Source organism: Python bivittatus, unplaced genomic scaffold (assembly GCF_059951505.1).
Source record: "Python bivittatus isolate LINGU-HERP-01145 unplaced genomic scaffold, Pbiv_v1 ctg000220_np1212, whole genome shotgun sequence".
NCBI classification, from domain to species: domain Eukaryota; kingdom Metazoa; phylum Chordata; class Lepidosauria; order Squamata; family Pythonidae; genus Python; species Python bivittatus.
In genome coordinates, this window is record NW_028277048.1 from 20,377,177 (window position 1) to 20,399,951 (window position 22,775).

General features: G+C 40.2%; 1 protein-coding gene across 1 annotated transcript in view; it reads right to left on the reverse strand.

The window, feature by feature from the left end:
• Window positions 1-22,775, reverse strand: part of CTDSP2 (CTD small phosphatase 2) — a 119,823-nt gene that overhangs the window by 91,407 nt on the left and 5,641 nt on the right. The gene's annotated exons all lie outside the window — the stretch shown is intronic.

The following is a 22,775-nucleotide window of genomic DNA, read 5'->3' on the forward strand; positions in this document are numbered from 1 at the left end:
GACATTTCTCAGATTGCCTGCTCAAGATGCACCATGAGTGTGAATCCTGATAGTACTGCCAGATACGGCAGCTTCACCTAGTTATTTCTACATGAGTCTCTGTATGTGGCAGGTATCTTATTCCTTGGAATTGCCACACTTGTGGACATAACTTATATAATAGCTGAGCAGGTAGATTGTTTTTAACCTCCTGCTCATTTCATATAATTTATTTGTTTGTGGTTTCTTTATGTATTTATTTTCATTTTGTATTTGTGTTTGCTGGTGTTGTTCGTGTTCCCTCTTCTGTATGACAGGGCCATTAGAGGATTGTTGGAAACAATCTAGTGTCAAAATATGAAGGGTGGGGTAAATTTGAGATATGCAGTAAAAGATGAAGGAAGATCCAGGAACGGTATTCAGTCTTTGTTGATAGGTGGTCTGCCTTTGCCTTAAAGTTGTATTTGGAGATCCTTCTTTCTACTGTATGTGACTCACCTGAAGTCAGGCTGAAGTCTAGTGATATATAGCTAGTGAGCCAGGAACTATCAGCATGCAGTAGGGCTAGATCTCCATGTGACATCTGAAGCATCTACAAGAGGAGAAGAAAGGCAAAGGCGGAAAGAGTAGCTTCCAGAGGCAATCTGAAAGCGCTGAAGGAGAGCAGGTTATTAAGGCTGCCAGATTCCTGCCAAGTGTAGAAGCTGCTGGGCAAGAATCAGGCTGCCTTGTGGGGTGACCTGAGAGAATTGCAGTTGGATTATACTCCCCAGCCCTGTGAAGTTCAGACTGACCTTTGGGTTTCTCCTGGACAGGAAGTAATACATAAAAGCGTTCTGTTTGGGCTGGGATTTTAGCTTAGTCAACAACATTTTCCTGGCTCTGATTCCTATTTTAAACAGACCGGGGTTCAGTTCTGACAAGGTCACGTTCATAGGACAGCCTGCAAAAACACAGGCTCATGCTCTCCCAGTGATACCTTAGTTTGCATGTGTAGGCAGTGATAGCCCCCCCCCCCACCGTACGCATACATACATGCAAGCAATAAGAGCAGCAGTATTTCTGGCTTTTCGTTCTCAAAAAGCATCTTGGCAATTAGCCTAGTACTTGAAATTCTCTTGTCACATCAGAGATTCCAGCACTTGACAAACAACCTCACATCTGGATTTTTTAGCCTGGAAAAAAAAAAGTGAGAGGTATATAAAACCATGCATGATGTGGAAAAAATAGGTAGGGAGGAGTTTTCATTCCACCCTTTCAATATAAGAAACCTTGGTCATCCCATGAAAGGAAAGGATGAGAGAGCCCAAATAAACAGAACGAAGAAACCTCTTTAGCCAATGCATAGCTAAAATGGGTGAAGTGGGGATGGCCTCTCAACTTAGGCAGCTTTGAAAGACAAATAGGGGTGTGTGCGCGCACGGATGTGTGTATGTTTACTGTACAAAATTATGTATTTATTTATCTAATTCATAAGCCACCTCAATCACAGTGACAGCTGCAGGTAGCGTACAACAGTAAATGAGTACAATTTAAAACAATAGAGAAGGGAAAATAGTCACAATGAAAGTGTTAAGAACCCGTACTGGGAAAACAAAACAATTACACAACCTACAAGCATCAGTCAGTCAAAATCAGAAGGGTGGTCACAAGACACCCTGCCTGCTGAACAAGCCAGGTCTTAAGGTTTTCCTAAAGAACAGCGGGGTTGGGCCAGGGTGTGTCTGGAGGGGATGCTGTTCCAAAAAGCAGAAATGGCCTGTCTCTAAGATCCCCTAAGATGATCTTGCTTTAGCAAGGGGACCTGGAGCAGGGCAACCCCACCAGATCTTACCAGACAGACAAAAGCAGTTAAAGAAAAGGGTTGAATAGGTATCCAGTCAAAATATGCCATGGGAAGGCATCTACAGACTGATTATTTTATACAAATTGATGTAATATATATATAAGTAGATTTTATACAAATTGATGATACTGGACTGCAAGCTCTTGGATGACCTTGCCCAATGGCTGCGTGAAAGCAGGGACATCACAACACACATAGAAAAGGGGGAGGCTAACATCATGATGCTGTGACATTGCTTTCATCAATCTGATTCTCCCCCCCGCCACACACCCATGCCATACCCCGTGGATGCCCCTGGCTACTCAAGTCTTCTCCTGCAAGAGGATATATGACTTACCAGGCAATTGTGAAGGAGTTAATTGAACCTTGAAATTACTAGAAACAAACTGAGGGGATATCAATTTACTCTGTGTGAGTTTAACACTCCAGGCCACACAAATTACGTTCTAGAGTACTGAAGGAATTTGCTGATGGTCTGACAGAATCTTTATATATTATGTCTGAGAAATTTGGAGAGTGGGTGAAGTTTCAAATGACTGAAGAAGGAAGGCTAATGATGTCCCTGTCTCCAAAAATCGTGGGGAAAAAAGTGAATTCAGGAATTATAGACTAGTTAGTCTAACATTAATGCCTGGAAAATGCCAGAGCAGATCATACAGAAATAAAAATGGTAATTATAAAAAAATAAGTGTGGATTTTTCAAGAGGAAGTCTTAGCAGACTTAATCTCATTTTTGGTTGGGTAATTTCCTTAGTAGATTGTGGGTATCCTGTAGACATAATATATCTTGATTCCCCCCATTCAAATTAGCACGGTAATTGAGTGTGAGCTGGATGCTATAATTAAATGGATACATAACTGGGTTGAAATTGTATTCAGAGAGTTCTCATCCATGATTCATCATCAAACTGAAATGAGGTTTTAAGTGGAGTGTCACAAGTTCTGGATCTGTATTCTTTAGTTTTGTTTTTTTTTGTTAATGACTTATATAAAAAGTGGAGGAAATGCTTATCAAATTTTCAGACAACATAAAATTGAATAGGGTTCCTAATACTATATTTTGAATCAAAATTCAAAATAATGATAGGTTAGCGAAACAGGCTGAAGATAAGAGAATGAAATGTAAAAGAGACAAATGGTAAGTTCTTAACTTAGGAAGTTGAAATCAAATGCAGAAATATAGGATGGGAGATACCTAAATTGGCAATAGTATTTCTGAAAAAAAATATTGGAATAATAGTTGATTGCAAACTGAATATGAGTCAGCAGTATGCTGGGGCTGTAAAAATGGCGTATTCAACTTTAAACTTCATCAACAGTAGTTTCCAAACTGTGGAAAGTAATAGTTTACACTTTATTCTGGATTGATCAGATCCAACCCTGATACTGTGTCCAATTCTGAGCACCACATTTTAAAAAACATTAAGACAAATTGAACTAAGTTCTTCAGAGAGAAGCCATAAGGCTAATCAGAGGTCTAGAAAGGAAGTCTATGAAGAGAAATTAATTTGAAGATATTGAAAAGTTGAACCTTGAAAAAAGAAGACTGGGAGGGGATAGGACTGTACTCTTCCAATATGTGAAAGGATGCCAAACAGAAGAAACTAAGACTGTTCTTCATCCTTGCATGGTGCAGAACATGAAATAATGGATTCGAGTTAAGGAATAGAGATTCTGATTCAGTGTTAAGGGGGGGGGAAACCCTTCCTACAAGTAAGAGCTGTTCAACAGTGGAAAGAATTATTCAGAGGAGCAATAGACTCCCCTTCACTTGGTCTGGAGAGATGCTTTCATTTGGATTCCTGCATTGAGCAGTGGTTTGACTCAGTGGCTTAAACGGCCCCTTTCAACTTGATGATTCTGTGGTGTTGTGTTGACCACTAAGGAATACCAAGACCCAAAATGAACTGGAATGTAACAGTCAACATTGGCAGAGACCAACTTAGTGTCACTTCAATTTACATGTACCTGTTAAGTCAACTTGATTGGTTTCTAGCAGTTCATGTTCAGAAAGTACAAAGGAACAGTCCTGGCACTCCAATGCCAGTGCCTTACCCCAAATGTAGGAGCTCGCTTTTCTAAATGGGAGCTCAACTAGCAATGGGGCGTTCCTTCTTTGAAAGCCAGTAGTGTTGCCTTTGCTGCTCAAGTATGACCTGAACCAGCTGCAGCACAGCCGATGAGCTCTCCTCTGGTGCCCTACATGCTTCAGGGAGGCCAGCAAGCCAACTGGCAGAGCCCAGGAGGAGAAGTTGGCAGGCTGGCCACTTTCATCATCCAGTACATTTACTCGACATGCCTGCCTGTCCCTTGGATCAGTTTAGTTCATTAACACAGACTTGGATTGAGTTTGTAAATCTCTGTGGCAAGCCCTTTTTGGCCCTTTTCCTCAAATGGATCTGGTGAAGGAGGCATTCGTGTGACCAATATTTGTGGTTGTGTTCATGTGACTAGTGAGCATGTGGGTGGGAGAAGCTAAGACTTGTAGATGAGACTCTGCTTATATCTTGTGTATTCATGAATCCATGGGGCGTCTGTTTCCACTGCCTGGCCCAGCATCATTTACTTTTTAATTCAGATTCAATATAAGGAAGGGGAAGCAGAAGGCAATAGCTGGAACCATCTATTTATTATGGCTGCCACACAAACAGAGAAATCAAGCTGATTACAGATAATCATTAAATTAATACATGATTAATTAGTAACCACATTTAATCCACAACCATTTTGCCTGGGAATAAAACAATCATGATGAAGATCTTCCCTTCGTTTCTACAAGACTCACATCTGTGTTTTGGCAGACATGAAAGAAAAGGCATTTTCCTCTTGCAAGAGAAGAAGGAACTCCTTTTCTAAGATGGCACTTACAGTTTTTAACATTCCCAGCAATTTCACTTGTTATTTTTAAAAATGCCCTGCCTGATTAATCACAATATATTTCTGGCTAACTTGAATGTTCTCAACTCAATCAATCAACTGGCTGCTGCATTGGGGTTGTATTTATTTTGTAACCATGGTTCTCGCTGCTCTGAAACCTCCCAGGCAAGGAGTTCTGCAGTTGAGAGGATGTTGTTTACATTCAGTCTGTGTTTTGAATTCGCTGCCCCTTCATGGCCCCTACTGTAATCTCTGAGGTTATTTCCTATTGCTGTCACATTGGCTATGCATTCCTAAGCGTTGAGCAATAACTTTCCCCCATAGGCAGATGTTATGGAGCTGCAGCAGACTGCTAAGTGGGCAAGCCTGGAGCCCATTTCTCTGCTCCGGGTGGAAAAATACCATTGCATTTAAGACTGTTCTTGGAACTCTAAAGAGCTTCGCTGATCATTCCAAATCACCTGTCCTCCAATCACCATTTTTCTCTCGTTGCCCTGATCGTGCATATTTAAAAAGCAAACAAATGAACCTTCAAGTATTGAAAGAGAGATAGAGAGTGAAAAGGAAATATACCAACAAAAATTAAGCAATCGTTGTCATAATAGTTTATCCCTTTCTGCCACAGTTGGTGTATACAAAATATATGGAAATGAAGGATGCACTTCGAGCAACTTGATACAGTATATCTGGGCCTCCAACAGAACTCATACAGTCTGTTTCTTTGTTTCTTTGATTTCATTTATATGACCACCCATTTCACAACAGCAACTCTGGGCACCTAACACAACTCAAATAACAGTAAAATGAAAACATATAAAAGAAAAGCATTAAATGGCCACCAAGAATAAACCAATCACAGTAAGTTAAAGCCACCTCATGAGCTCAACTAACTTCCCATCTCCCAAGCCCAAGGAGATAGACAAGTCTTAAGTGCTTTCTGGAAGGCCAGCAGGTTTGGGACCAACCTCATCTTGGGAGGTATGGTGTTCCAAAAAGCAGGAGCCATGGTAGAAAAAACTGGAGGGGGCAGCCTAACCCTAACCCTCAAATAACCCAGCCCCATGCCATGTAAGGCTTGATAGGTGACAACCAGCACCTTGAATTGCCTCGTAGATCAGAGGTGTCACATGGACATCCCAAGTCATGCCAATCACTGCTCACACTGCCACATTCTGGACCAACTACACTTCTGGATGTTCTTCAAGGGCAGCCACGTGTAGTGAACACTGCAGTAATCCACTCAGGTGACCAAAGCATAAGTGACTGTGAGAGACTCTGTTCACTTGTGAGAATTCATAACCCCAACTCACTTGTAATCTCCCCACACATACATGAAGCACATGAAAAGAAGAAAACTCCTTGCGAGCCACCTCTCTGGTTGCTAGTATATTCACCCGCCATGATACCAAGCAAAAGCATGGCAAGCGTTTGTGGACATGGCTATCAGACAGTCTACTTTCCTCATCCTTTCATTGCATGCATGAGTAGTTAAGAAGAAACGGTTTTAATATGTTGTGATAAACAAAGTATTAAAGGATTCCGTGATGCCAAGGAACCAACCTATCCACTGTTGCAACCACGTGATACTTTGCTCTTTTCATCAGCCTCACCTGAGAACAGGTTGTGCTTATTCTCTGAATTGGGTATGATTCGCTCATCCGATTATTTCCAGTGTAGTAAAGACCCAATAGATCTGTTTGCCTTGACAGTACGTATCTTCTGTATGCCTTCATGATATGTTCCTGCCCTTCCTTCTTCACGGTGAGGGTAACTGTCCAGATCAGGAACTTGTGCACATATTTGGACTGGGAAAATTCTTATCTAAAGACAAGTCATTATATTTAATAACCTAATATGCATAGTTTGGATTGTAGGGCTGAACTCACATAGCTTTCAGTTTTATTTGCTAATATTGTGCTTTGGCAAACAATAACTTTTGGGGACAATGAGCAAAATCACTGTTCTGCATTTCTGTAAGCCATAGGAACTTTCAAGAGCCTTCTATCCAGCCAGTTCCCTGACGTTTAATGAGACACTGATGATGTTTTTGTAATATCTAGGACAGCCAGGAACTGGAGAACTGGGCTGCATAAATATGGATGATCAGTAGATGCCAGAAAAGAGTTCAAACTTTGTGTATCTCTCTGCTGCCATCCAAAGGTCATCAGGATCTTTGCAACCCAGATCTGGCAGCACTGAGCCTAGAGCACCTTTTACTGTCAACCATCACTTTTCAAATAGTTTCCCAAGTGTATATTGTAGTGGTCTGTATCTAAGCCAGAATGGCTGGTTCTATTGGTGTAGTCCCTCCCCCCCAAAAAATATTGACAGAAAATGTTTCAATGTTAATACCTCCACCATGGAGCAAGCACCTTAGTATTTGTAGCAAAATAAGTCCCGACTGAAAAGGTCATCTCTTAAGGTAACACAGCACAATAGCATTCCTGTTACGTGTTAAACTGGAACAGCCACAAAATGATAGCTTAGCAAGTATTTCCTACCTGTCAACCTATATTGGAGGTAGGGTGTTATTTGTATCATTACAAAAATGCAAACATAGTTTTCCCCCACTTGCTCTAGTCAAACAGGTTTTTGGTGCACTTCTGGGAAAACCTGTTTCTTTCTTTGAGAAAAATGATTCCACAGATCAGAATTTGGTATTAAACCTGCACTAGCCAGTTTAATAAATTAACATGGATTAACAAAGTTGCTTTGTATGAGATGGGCAGCTTTATAAATGTGATGGATGGATGGATTTTCTCAGGAACTTTACTGATTGTCAGTAGACTTCTGGGCTGAATTCAAGGTATTGCTGATTACCCATTAGCCTTATATAGGTTGGGTCCTTCCTACTTCTGGGACTGTCTTCTCCAATATTTTTTACCCACCTGACATGTTATAACAGAGAAAGGATGTTTTGGGTGCCTACCTTGTAAGAGATCAAGGGGGTTGGTATCTAGAAAACAACATTCTCAACAGCAGTTCCCTCTCTCTGGAATAGCAGGACCCCACAGCTTTTTAGTGTTTAGGAATTTGGTAATGACAGTTCCTTTTCAGAGACCACTTGAATAAGAAGGTCTTAATCAAATGGTACTGTGTTTTTATATAATGCATTTTCATGTAAGTTCTTCAGATCTTACAGTAAGCCACCTAAAGTCATAAAGCAGCACACGTGCTGGACTAGGAGCAGGGAGTCCCAGGTTCATCCACCTTCAGCCATGGGGGGAAAATAGAAAGAAAGAGCAGTATGTATATCACATTTTACTCCTGTACAAAAAAGGTGGGGATGCAAATCAAAGAAGTAAATAATGCTGATGATAAATATGTAAAAAGGACATATGTCAGGGAATATAGTGCCTATATCATCAGTAGAATTGGCTACATCCCCAACACCTCATTTTTTAAGTATTTTTGCAATATTTTTAACATACTGAAGGAAAAACACAAATATATGCACAAATGTACATATATATTGTATGTCAAAAACCGCCCACCAAGTTCTCTGTGGTAAGAGATTCACCCAATTAGCCGAGCAGGAGACCTTTTAAAGAAATTGAATGACCAATGAAAGAAGCATGCTTGAGCCAACAGATAGGAGAGAACATTGGCAAGGTCATCGAGGGGAGGAGGAAAAAAGGCCAGAGCGCAAGTGTGACTGTGCTGCTGAAGTCCTGCCCCTTTTTCAAGTGTGTGCAGTAGATGTTAAAAAGGTGATGCTTCAATCACATTGTTGCACCTATCATCTTGAGTTTTTTTGACACATCTCCCACAAACATCCCTGATTGGTGGATTTATTTGGAAGTAATAAAAAAAAGGGGGGGTTAAAACACTGATAAAATGGGGGGAGGGGGAACCCTTGTTCCACCTTTCATCCATGCTTCCCTCCCTTTTCATTTTGAAACCTAAAATAGTACTACGCTTGTCAGTGGTACCATACTATTAAACTTAATATTGCTAGGCATTCTAATTACATAGCAAAGGTGCTCAAATGCCTTCTTTCAATATAAATAATATAGATTAATCTCTCCCTGTACACACACACACATGAATAGTACATAGGAAACAGATGCATTTTGTTGTTTGAAAATGTGTTTCCAGACACCTTGAGGAATCTTTACCTAGGCCAGTGTTTTTCAAACTTGGCAACTTTAAGACATGCTGGCTGGGGAATTCTGGGAGTTGAAGTCCACACATCTTAAAGTTGCCAAATTTGGAAAACACTGGCCTAGAGAGTACTCAGATGAGAGATCTGCAGCAAGTGCCAGCTGTTGGCTAGACTAGGAAGTCAAAAAAACATTCTGGAACAATACTTTCAGAAAACTACCTGGATGTGCCCATACAATCACCGGAAGTCAAGTTACCCTCGAGACAGACTCTACCTGTTTTAGATTAATTAATGGGCTTTAATGGCAACTTGAGCCTCGGAATGCATAATTTCTTCCTGTCCTGTTGACAATGCAGACTGTGAGGAATGGACTTATGCAACTCGTGTACAACAGTAAATGCAATTGGTAAATATAAGTTCTACTAAACCCAGTGAAACCCGTTGTTCAGGAAACATGCATATCAGAAAAACCAAAAACGATTTGGGTTTTGAATTTAGTTTGCCAAAATACTTCTGGCTGGCAACGCTTACTCAAAATTTATTGTCTATATAATTTAGAACAATAATTTACTTACGTGGCATATCAAAAAATCTTTCTGTGGATTGTTTAAGGCAATATATTTGTCTTGCTTCCTTCAAGATTACCTCATCATTTAAGTGGAAGGCTTTTAAGCTATTCAGCCAGGAACACTGAGATAGATTAGAAGATCAACAATAACGAACATATATTATTTAAATAGAGCTCATCCAGTATTACCAATACTGTATTCCTTTAAAATGAACAGCTAGTGGCTGCAGAAAGGTCTTAGGCATGTTCTAGAGAGGCACAGCTACACCATTGATAAATGTTACTATTCCTTTCTTCTTCCTGAAAAGACTCAAAATGTGTAGATTGGTGGTAAGAGCCAGAAAATTCTCAGCATCCTGGCCAAACTACAATTCCCACAATTCATTGGAAGAGGCCAAGATGGGGAAACTAGACAGGACAAGGCTTCTGAGTCAGGGATTGCGGCTTAGTCCTGCAATTTGCAGGCAGGCTACAGAAGGCCTTCCCGCAATGCGATGGCATCACACAAAGAGGTGGGCCCAAAGTATTTCAGCCTTTTTTGGTGCACGATTAGTGGTTTACCATCCCCACCCTTAAAACTGCTCCCAATCTAAAAATCAAGATTTGTAGGGATGTCAATGAAAATTAGTTCTTTTGCCACAGCATTTTGGTGATGCAGTTTCATTCCTGGGAGCCAGCTACCCACTAAGGTTTTAAACTGATCTCTCTCTGTAGGGCCAGCCCTTACAATGGGCAGAATGAGATGGCCATGGCAGGTAACAGATGCTGAGACAGAAGAACTGATTGCCAGGCACACAGGATTTAATCCATCCGCAGCTCTAAAATAGTCTGCTGTATTCAGGTTGTGTATGATCTATCCCATCAACAGTGTTGAAGTAAAATTCTGCCAGTTGGAAGGATGGGCATAAAAAGGATGCCATCCTATCCTTTTGGGTAGCAAAATATCTTGTGCCTGATCTCTCTCTCTGATCACATGGAAAAACAGATCTAATGCCTTGCACAGATTCTGGTTACCGTCCACTTTTACATTATTTTGGCACTTGAAAAATAGTTCCTTTATACATAAAATCTGTTTTGGTGCAAGTGTCCTGCCTCAGTCACAGAATTTTACAGGAGGCTGGCACATTTATAAAACTGCTGCCCGTCAGGGACGGCCAGTCGCAAAACACCAATTAACCAGAAGGCAAACCTACAAGTGGTCCTCGTTTAGCAACTGTCTTGTGCAGTGACCACTTTGTGACCAATCCTTGTACTTACTACTGTCATAGCGTCTCTCTCTCAGTTACGTGTTCACCATTACAGTCAGTTAGTACAGTATCGCATATAACCTGCTCTTATTTTCACTTGCTTATTTACCTCATACCAAGATGTCCTCAGAGAGAAAGAGAAAGAACCCCAGTTCAGCTGAAGGAAGTATCAAGAAGCAAAGGAAAGCTGAAGTGAAATTGTAAGCATAGTCATGGTCATGTGATTTTCACTTAGCAACTGCTTCACTTAATGACCAAGTCACTGGAACCAATTGTGGTCACTAAACAAGGACTACCTGTATAAGATTCTTTGTTGCTGTCCTCTCCATGTCCCCACAGCCCCACACCCCCAGGATACATATGATCAAAGGCCATCTCATCATCTTTTTTTTTTCTGGACAGGCCAGTACATTTACAAAATAAAAGCATTAGTACTATCCTCTATCTTTATTTTCCAAGAAAGCTTATGACCTCTACTTGAAATCCAAGGGCACTATTTGAATTTTTTTTAAAGAAATCATTCTACATTTTGGTGCTTTATAACATGGTAACTTTCTCTGAATTTCTTTTCAAAATTGAAATAAACTTTTAAAACATTATTTCAATTTTGAAAAGAAATTAAGAGAAAGTTACCATGCTATAAAGCACCAAAATCTAAAATGATTTTTTTTTTTAAAATTTCAAATAGTGCCCTTGGATTTCAAGTAGAGGTCATAAGCTTTCTTGGAAAATAAACTAAAAGTGCAGGGGTCTGGCAGCTAACAAGAGAAATGTTCACAGATACCCTTCCTTGAATGATTTTTATTGATTGATTCTGCTGTATGATGTTATTACTCTGGCACTGTGTCTAATTTAACACATTAATTTAATATGATGATGATTATTTGCTTACTGTATGTAGTAAACACATTTATTTACTGTATGTAGTAAACTATAAATACGAAAAAGCAGCCTATGAATATTTTAAGATAATAAATTAAGATGAGGCCCCAAAGATCAAGATAATATATTTTATAAATCTGAATAATGAACAGCCAAAAATATACAACCTTCGTTGCTGCATAGGATTTCTTCCATAGTAAATCTACTGAATAAAAGTTCAAAAATAACTAATTTACATTATCAGAGCATTATCCTGCAGAAAGTAGCCCCCTCCCCCCCCATACCCCCTTCCCTATGCACTTATTGAACTTGCAGTCTCTCTTCTTGATTTGCAAGCGTGTCGGACACACATGCTTATCACAAAAAGCTCACAGCTGCACAGGACAGCTGCAAGGGCCATGCAAATGTCTCAGACTATTCAACCAGAAGGGAAACCATATGAAATATAATGTCATCTTGGTTACTTCCTGGAGAGGGGGTGGTTGGGGAATCTATGACAAACTGCATATGTATAACGCTAGGCTGAGTGCAGAAAGACAGCTAAGGGCACTCTGCAGCCTATGACTGTGACCTTTCAATTTTAATAAGCACAGAATGAATTGTACTTCAAATTTCCTCACTTGCAGTTGGAGAAATGTTGATTCATACCTTTTACTGCTTGTTTAGGTATGGATCTCTTTCTGTTTTATTATTAGGACATCCTTTTGCCATATGTGGAATGGGGAGAAGAAGCACTCTTCTACAAAAACCTGTGTGAATTGTGGACACAATTGCCTTCGCTCTCCTTCTCACCTGTCCTTTTGTAACCACTTTTACTAGGTTGATGGAATTTGGGCTGCAAAATCCAGGCCACCACTAGGTAGAAGCAAGGAGCATCTTGCCTGCCGTCTAGCAGTCATCCAGAGTTTTGCAGTTCAAATATGGTAGTCCTGACTTTCACCATCTACCTCCCTTCTGCAGTTTTGAATTGAAGAGCAGGATAAAAGATTTCCAGCATGAACGACAGGCAATCTTTTCAAAGCATTACAGTTCCTGCCTGCATGGTTGAAATACAAACCATACAAACTATTCCGGCACCTGTTCTTAAAGTTGAATATTGGTTCTAATATAATTAAGAGTTCTTCATTGCAAAAAGTGTGCAAAATAATAAACAGACTATCATTACAAAGTTAATAGATTAAACATATTAAATATATAAATTGCAGGGATCTGTGTTTGTGTATATAGGAGTGCATATCCACATAAATAATGTACAGAAAAACAAGCTGGGCTTTCTAAGGTGCTGATTAATGCCAAATGAGCTTCACTAGAGTTAGTTTCTGATGGTTTTCCCCACCACAAGGTTATTGAGGTGCCTGTATGAGATAGTGAAACCATTTACATATATCAGGAAAACCAATAGGTTGCCCCCGGACTCTATGCTCATGGTTTCCTACTTGTGTAATAGATCTGAGAAAGCATCGCGTTGATCTCCATTTGCCGTCTTCAAGGCCCAACAGCCACCACATTTAGGAGATGGGCAGGGATGCATACAATGACAGTAAAATGTGTCTGCTGAGAGCAGACAGCCGGTTGCAGAGTGACCATACGTCCTGTCCCACAACTGTGAGAAGAACTCTACAAGTATTTATAGGGTGATAGGTAGACTTCACACCCATAACTGGGCAAAGGGCATATCTCCAGCAAATGTAAGCCAGCTCTGAACAGTTCCACCCTGGCTCTGCATAGCACTCCAGAATGACTTCGAGAGCCGTGTGTCACCATGCCATCATTTGTTTCGGCAGCTGAGCAGATTAAGCTCTGGCTCTGTTGCAGGGGATCCAATATTTGTTTAAAAAATGAAAGCATCTGTTTGCGGCGATGAAGCTCTACGAAACGTGTGGGCCATCTTTTACCCCACTGCTGGGAATCCTTGCCTCGCTCCATCTCCGTGCTCCCGTTAACATGACCTTCTGTTCATTGATCTTTAAAGAGGAAAGGAGGTTTAATGGCTACAGAGATTCTCCTTCACAGCAACTTTTCAGATTTGTTTGTATTTTTCCTTGCTTTTGTTTTTGTTTTTCCTACCATCAGACAAACGCACACCGCTCTGCTGATTCCACTTTAAAACACAGCTGGGATTGATCTGGGATGTTTTATTCTTTGCAGATTATTACAACTAACCCCACATGTCCAGTAGCCCAGGTAAAGTGAACATGGATGAGCTTGACAGAAGTTCTATTTGTTCCCCCCACCTCTTTCTTTTTGGCAGAGGACCAGGCTGCTGCTCTGGACACTCACAATTTTCTTCTTTGCCTTTCTTCCATTTGTGTGTGATTGGAGATGAGTGTTTTGTTGCTGCAGAACAGTCTCTCCTTTCCCACCCCTACAGACAAACTCCAGTATCCAAACTGCTAGTTCATTTGTGTTCAGAATGAATCTCTCCCTCTCCTCCACTCCGGTAGCATACAGTTATGGTTACATCTCCTTGGGAAAGCACATGGTTGCAAAATTATCACATTATCCTTTCACCATCACAGCTAGCAAAGGCTTTTAGGCTTTTTAACATTTCTAACAGATAAATGGTGGTTTGGCTTCCTAGCTATCCGTTTTTAGCAACTGCTCATGTTCTGGAATCATAAGTGGAGTGTGCCAGAACTTTACTTGATTTCCATTTTGCAGGACATGAGGTGAGAGAATCTTTCATGCTCCAGGACCTGCTGCAGTGTGGAGTAGAACCCTGGTTTGCCCTGGTCAGCTGGAGGATGAGCAGCCCTGATTGGTTCATGGTGTTTTCTGCCTGTTTGCTGGATTCTGGGATCTGCAGCAATGAAGCTAGTCACACAACCTTCTTCAAAAAGAACTGGGAAGTTGAATGGGTGCTATACTGAAGGCGCTCCAATATTCTGTTCTCCCCTGGAAAGCACCCAAAGAAGGGAACTATTTATATTTGATTCCAAGGGAGAACTTAATTCTTGCCTTGTGGGTCACTATCCATTGAAACCGTTCCCAGTAACGTTTCCTCCATAAGTATACAAGATTCAAGTTAATTTAAGATTTTGTTTGCATATGCTTTCTTGGTACATAACCTGTGTCTAGCCCAGTGTTTCTCAACCTCGGCAACTTGAAGATGTGTGGACTTCAACTCCCAGAATTCCCCAGCCAGTATGGGGGGATTCTGGGAGTTGAAGCCCACACATCTTCAAGTTGCCAAGGTTGAGAAACACTGGCCTAGACATATATCTTTTTGAAAACAAATACAGACATTTCCCCCCAATTTGCCTTAAGTAGGTTCCCCTCATTCCTCTCCTGCCATTGGTATGCCTGATTTTTGTTCTTTAGGGTTTTTTTTGTTCCTATTATGCTATTTTTCATACTTTGTTGGTGTTTTGTTTAAAAAGAAAAACAAAATTACCCCCAGACTATCTCATATTTTGAGCTAAGAGAACTAGGCAAGCCTTCAAAGATGGTATGGTCCTGCTGATTCACTTGTTTTCCATCGCTCAAGAAAGAAGAACACAAGAAATACTTTCATTTCAAAAGAGAAAGGGAGGAGGAATGGAGCCTATAACAGTGGAAGGCAGTTGGCACAAGTACAAGAATTGAGACAAGGAGCTTATGAATAGGGACCAACTATTTTAGAAAGTTGTCATGTTCTTGTCAAATTTGTCTCAGTAACTGGATAAGCCTGTTTTCAGAGTGCTGGTGATACTCACTGAGATTCATCCCACAATGATACAAGTTGGGAGTGGTGAACCTGTAATTGTTGCTGCATTACAATTCCCAACATTCCTCACCATTGGCTGTACTGGCTGGGAGCTGTAGGTCAACAACTTCAGAAGGTTCTGCACTCCAATTAGATGGGCAGGTACAAGAATTGCATATGGCTTGGTGTAGTAGGATACATGAATTTGCTTTTTCCATAACCTTCCACTTAGTAACGATTGAGTCTGGCAGCACTTTATGGACTAACAGATTTATAAATAATTGCTTTTTATTTCAATACAGCTATCAGTCTGAACACTTCTGACTATTGTCCTCCTGATTACCATGGTGGCTAGGTAGAATTTAATAGCACAAATGTTTTAAGATACCAGTGCACTAAACATATCTTGAAGTGGTGCTAAAAGAAACACACACACACACACTTGCTTTAAAAACTGAAATCCAGAAGTAAGTAAGCCAGGTAGTTATAGATTTTTAAATTAATTACAAGACATCTTCTACTGAAAACATTAACCAACAGTAACTGAACTTCATGATCAACAATAAATACTCTTACTTCATAAAACATATTGTGTGTTTTTTTTCATTCTTTAATGGGCTGCCACAGTAACAGAACGATGTAAGATGGGCAATCTGCCATATTTTAATTAAGCTCTCTATTAACCCTTCAAAATTTATCAATTTCTTCTCCATATGTACCATCCTTCCATGTCTTTTTCAATATTTCTTTCTTTCTGTTCTCTTTATCCACATCAATACAAGCAAGCAACAAATTTTATAGAAACATATGGTTAAAAAACCTGCAATCCAGATTCATATAACACAATCAATACCACACTATCAGAGTACACAACAATGAGAGATTTAATCACTTAAACATAATACATCCCATTCTCTGTAAGTTCTATTTAAAAGCATCCAATTAAGAGTTCAAAAGATGCTTTTTAAAGGTGTGGTTGTGTAAAAGTCTAAAAGATTTTATGTCTTCAGTACTGAGCAATTAATTTCCAATGGTAAGATGCCAGTATCCCATTTCTATCACCAGCAAAGGGAAAGAGTAATTGATGCAACTTGGCTTTGACAAAAAGTATGTGACAAATGTAGATGGTGCTAAAAATGGTGGCTTGTAACAGGATAACAGACTGATAGCTTGTCCACAAGGGTGCCGATGCCATTTTCCCAGATACAACAGGAGGAAGAGTTACAGACATTTATCCAAGTGGAAGCCCCTGTGGTCTACAAAAGCCAGTGTAAACAGCAAACCTGATTAGGAATATAGAGAATTTGTGCTACGTTGTGTTAAGGCTAAATCTGCTAGCTAGAAAGATAGCTTCTCCAACAAGATTCACTGTGAATCCACAGTATGAGCTAATGCCAATTACTTGAGAGTTTCTCTTTTGATATCTGTGAATGAATAGTTAGGCCCTTTGCAAAAATACTATTAAATGCTCCTTAATGGTTGTGTTCACACACTGTGCATATCCATAACTTTATGGGTTATGTTTGTGCAATACACTGGCTTATAAACCAAACTCAGAACACGCTAGGCTAAAATATGGCTGGTTAATTTTGGTCTGGTATGTGCAAGAATATGGCCAGTATATGTAGATGTTTCCTGAATATGCAACAGACGTGCCTGGGTTGAGTCAAGAGCTGAGCATGTAATAATATGTCTATGAGAGTCTGGGGTGGCGGGGAGGTGATATTCCTCTGGGAAATTTTCTGTATACCTCCTGTAGAAATACCTCCTTTTGTCCTCTTTGTTTGTACATAAAACAAAGGGAGCACACATCTCCAGTACTTACCTCATCCTAAGAAAACTGTATTTCCCATGGAAAGTCCAAATTCCTGCTGAATGGTAAGCTGTGGGATGAGCAGGTTGACCTCAAGTCTCCAGTTCTATAGACTAGGCAACAGAGCAGCACAAGGAGGACTACAATCCTGCCTTTGTGCTGATAGGCCATGAAGTCCCTGAGGCTTCTGGTCTATCTACCTAAGAATGCACACTTGGTCCTTCTAGCTGCTATGATAAACCTTGCACGTAATAACCAGCCTTTCTAGGTTGATGCCTTCCAAATGTGTGGGCCATGCTGGGGGAGAAATCCTATAGAGTCCAACGCATCTGGAGGGTACTAGTATTAACTAGAGGATCCACCTAGGAAAACACAGTGTCTCAAAATGCTCAAACCGTTCTGTGTATATCTTGTTTTGAGGTTCCTTCTGATTGTTATTCACTGGGTTTCCTTTTGTTATTAAAAAAAAGGGGGAAATGTATTTGCACTGTTGGGAGTGCAAATTACCTTTTCCTGGATCGCCCCCAAGACTAAAGATGCTTGAATCTGAGCTAAAGTGACAGTTGCAGTTGAAACTGAGCTCCAGATTGATCTTCATACCACATTGAGCTTTAACACCTTCCCTGCAGTGTAAAATTTGGATGACATAAAGTGCTCTATATTGATCTGGATCTATTCTTCTTGGGGGTGGAGAGAGAGAGGGGGGAAAAGCAATAGAAGCAAAGGGAAGGTGACAGAACGCACACGTGCACATATCTGAAACATAGTTGCTTGCATAATCCTTCTGGAAAACTCGGCCAAAAGTACGTGGAAGAAACTGCTAGGAAGGAAAGAAGAATTTAAAGGGTTCCTGTTCTGCCTTTCTCCTGATAAGGTTACAAACAATCATTTTACTTAGCTTTCCTTTATTCAAGAGCAGTTCACTTTCGCAGAGAAGTAGGTGAGGCAATTTTGGCTGATCTCTAATAGTCTCTGAGCTTCCAGCCTCAGGCATTTTGCTGCTTCCCCAGCAGAGCAAAATGCTGCTTCCCCAGATCCATACACACTTAGAAACTAACCGGACTCACAGCTAAGTCTAACATCGGTGACAGATCGGCAGCCAGCTCTGCACCTGAGATAGAATCTCTTATGAATATATTGCTACGTTAATAAAAGTTGGCTGCAAATGATTGCAGGGCGTAGCTGGCGCAGGCTGGAAAAAGCCTCCAGCTCCAAAGAGAACTGCAGGAAACAGAGTACACGACACGTTTAAACTTTAACAAATGGTTTTCTTAAAAAAAAAAGAAGAAGTTTTGCTTCTACTTAACAAAAGCAGCACAGTATCAAGTTAGCTCCTGGGGTGCATAGGAGATTGTGTGTGTCATACAGAACACCAACCGTCTCTCTTCAGCCCCTTCTCCCCAGCATCCATCTCCAGGGTGGATGACTCACCCTGCCTAACACTAGGGGAGCCCTAATGCAAAAAACATTTGCACTCAGGCCTAAGGCAACATCCCAACCGCATCATCCTAGACAGAAGATGCACAACTATATACAACGTAACTCCAACCGCTTCTCTCCTCAGTTTGAAACCCAGCATGAATCAGGAAATGCAAAGTTTGTTAACCACTCTTAAAGGTGAGCAATCTGTTGTAGTGTAGATTTCCCCAACCAATTCAGAATACAAATGTTCATAAATCCTACACAACTAGGGGACACCTGCTTGGAAATCATCTAGGTTAGGGAGAAGAATGAATTAATCTAAGAAGAGACCTGCTAACTTACATCATCTACTTTCCCAAAATGGCCCAACAATCTTAAGAAGGCCCCAAGCAAACTATTAAGTTGTTTCCCATCACATGAACATAGCCATCACACTATTCCTCTTCTGGTAAGCAATGATATGCAGAGCATCAAAAAGGTGAAAGGAATAGTAAGGCAAAGAAATTAAAGGCATGAGATAAGAAAACGAAAAGGAAACAGCTAAAACTAGTTTACACTAATCCCATTTACTATATACCCCAGTATTTTTATACCCTTGCAAACCATTCTTGCTTCTCCTGTGTTCACACACTGTTTTATACGCTGCCTTTTGTTCTTTAAACTTTTCACCTCTCCTTTCCAGGATCCCAACAATTTAGTTTCTCCCTTCCTCCCGACCTATTCGCTCTTCCTTCATAAATGTGTTCTGTGATTTGATCCCATTCTACATGATCAAATCACCTCAACATTCTTCTTTTATACTTCTGTTTGCAATCCACATTTTGTACTCAATCCATACTCATCTCTTTCAATGTTATCACCTACGATTCTTAAGCAGCCTATGCCCACCGCATTGATTCAAATTACTTTTATGTTTCTCCATACCAGACTCATTTCTATAAAACAAAGTGGGCAGGAGCACATTTATGTAAACTGATTTTCACTTCTTTCAGAAAACATTCATTCCTTGCAGAAGACCACATACTACTCATTATTTTCCTACCAGCACTGACACGTCTTAAAATTTCTCTGTGCATGTTCCCATCATTCATAAACATTCTATCAAAGATACCCAAATTCATCTACTTGTTCTAGTTTTTCACCATTCATGTATAACTTGCAATTGTTCATTTCCCTATCAAGACTACCTTGGGCTTTGATACATTAATTTTCAGATCCATATTCCTTCTTGCATCACACAATCTAACATTCACCGCAAATCAGTCAACCAGCAATATGGCATTGCCTGCATAAAGTACATGTACATTCATGTCTCCAACCAATACATTTCAAATGTCACCACAAACATATAACGAATGTATTCAACAGTACACTAAACAAGCAAGAAGACATCACACATCCTTGCTTTACTCCCTGCTCAGTGTTGAACCATTTACTGTTGGTACCTCAGAGGTCATCTTGTCTAACCTCCTGCTCAGTGTAGGAGCCACTAGAGCATTTCTAACAGATGACCTCCAGACTCTGTTTGAAGACTCCAGCGAAGAACTCACCACTTCATATGGCAGTCTGTTCCACTGCTGACAGTTCCTACAGTCATGATGTTCCTCCTGACATCTAGCCTGAACTGCTTTCTTGTAATTTAATCCACTGGTACTAGTTCTGCCCTCTAAAGCAATAGAGAATAAGTTCTATGTGATAAATCTTTGAGATATTTGAAAACTGCTATCGTATTGCCCCTCAGTTGTCTCTCTTGTGTGCTAAACATATCTAGATCCTTTGATTGTTTGTTATATGGCGAGGTTCCCAGACCTCTTACCATCTTGAAAACTCTCTGAACTTGCTTGATTTGCCACCATCATTTTTTAATTCTCTGGTGTCCAGAATTGGATACAGTATTCCCAGTGAGGTATGACCATGGCAGAGAAGAATGGAATAATTATTGCATTTGCTGTTTTAGCAGCTGCACGGTCAATAAGCACACCCAGATCTTTTTCACATGTACTGCTGCCAAGCCAGGTCACCCCATTCTACATTTGTGTCTTCCATTTTTCCTACTCAGATGCAGAACTTTACCTTTCCTCCTGTTAAATTCTATCCTTTTCATTTCAGCCAGCTGCTCAAGACTGTTAAGATATTTTTGAGTCCTTTCTCTCTCTTGCCTCTAAGTACTACCCCACCCTTAGCTTTGTGTTGTCTGCAAACTTAATGTCATTGCAATTCCAACTGCCCAGAGTCACTGGAGTCGGGCAGTGTAAATAATAAATAAATAAATTATCCAAGTCACTGGTGAAAATTGTCAGACAGCACAAGGACCACAACAAAGCCCTGTGGCATTCCACTTGATACTTCTCTCCCAGATGAAATTGTGCCATTAATGAGTACTCTTTGGATGTGTTCATTCAACCAATTTTGAGTCCATCTAACAATAGTATCATCTAGCCTATATGTTGCCATTTTATTAAGGAGAGTAGCACAAAAGATCTGTCAAAGCTTTGCTGAGGTCCAAATATACTACATCTGTGGCATTCTCCTGATCTACTAAGCTGGTAGCCTTATCACAGAAGAAGAAGAGGTTAGTCTGGCATGATTTATTTGCAACCAAACCATACTGGCTCTTGTTAATTGTAACATGCTATCAAAGTGTTCACAAACATCCTGTTTGATTATCTATTCAAGAATCTTGCCCAGTATAGACATTAGTTGAACTGATCTGCAGTTGCCTGGATCCTCCTCCTTCCCCCTTTTTAAGATCAGGTTGCCATTTGTTCTCTAGTCTTTTAGGAACTTGCTAATCCTCCAGGAGTTCTCAAAGATGACTGAGAGTGGTTCCACAACCACAGCCACCAACACTAGTTCTTTGAGTATCCTTGGATATAAGACCAGGAAACTTGAATTTGTTTAAGTTCTCTCTTACCTTTTCCTCATCTAGCCTATGCTACCCTTCCATCCTTCCCCAGTAGCATAACAATGACTGCTCCATTTTTCTTCTGAGAGAAGACATATGCAAAATAAGAAATTACGAAGTTTTGCCTTCTCACCATGCCCCTTACCGTGCACCATTTTCTCCTTGCAATGGACCTACATTCTCTTTGGCTTTCCTTCTGCTTCTAACATATTCAAAAAAGTGTTGTTATTAATTTGGGTATGTCTTTTAAGGCTCAGCTCCTACTGTTTTTGGAGACTACCTTGCATTTTCTTTGGTGATATGCCCCTCCTTCCATTTATTATGTATGCTACTTTTTCTCTTTAGCATTTTAGACAGTTTTGCTTCTATGTGTGCCTGCTTTGGCCTCTTTAGATTTTTCCTTCTTTTATGATTGCACCTTCAGTTATTTCATTTCATTAGATTTCCCATTCCTGGACACTTTTTTTTTCAGGTTTCAAGCTACTGGACCCAACATGCCTTCCCTCAGAGGTCATCAAAATTATTTTTCTCAAGTTCAGTATTCAGTCTGACTCTTCTCAGTTCCTCCTCCCCTGGATGTTCCAAATTAAAGGATAACATAATTACTTTCTCCCACAATACTAGTCACCTTCACTTCCTCAACCAATTCCTTTCTATTGGTGAGGATTAGGTCCAGGATAGCAGATCTCCCTTGTTCTTTCTTCCACCTTCTGACAAATGAAGGTTTCAGCAAGAGAGGACAAAAATTTGTTGGACCTCTGACTCTTAATAGAGTTAGATTCCCAGCAGATGTTGGAATAATTGAAATCTCCGTTATCATTATTGCATGTCTCTTAGAAGACTGGTCATCTCATCTCTATAATAAGCTCCCTCAACAAAATAATTTCTGTTCCTCTCTCCCTTTATTCTTACGCAAACACTTTTAACAGGATTTTCATGCTTCATAATTTTAGGTATAATCCAAGTATATAGATTTTTTTTACATACAGTGCAACATCCCCACTCTTTTTGGGGGGGGTGCCTGTTCCTTTTGAATAAGTTATAGCCTTCCAGTAGAATATGTCTCTATCAAGTGTCATTGATGCCTATCTCCTCATATTTGTCTTCCTTAGTTAAGCTCTCTAGTTCTACCTGTTTGTTTCCCATACAGGTAGTCCCCAGGCTAAGAATGAGTTTCATTCCTCTGTTTTTAACTCCAATTTGTACGTAAGTTGGAACTTGTACTTATAAACAGACTGCCTGTTACTAAAAATGGCAGATGACATCTTCCTTCCTTGAGCTGATGAATCGCTGAAGCTGTGCAATGCTTTCAGGAACCACTGAAAACAGCCTTCATATTAAAAATGCACAGCTTCAATGGGTCATCAGCTCAAGGAAGGACAACGCCATCCACTCTTTTTAGTAATAGGCAGTCCATTCGTATCTAGGGGTTGTCCTTAAGTCAGA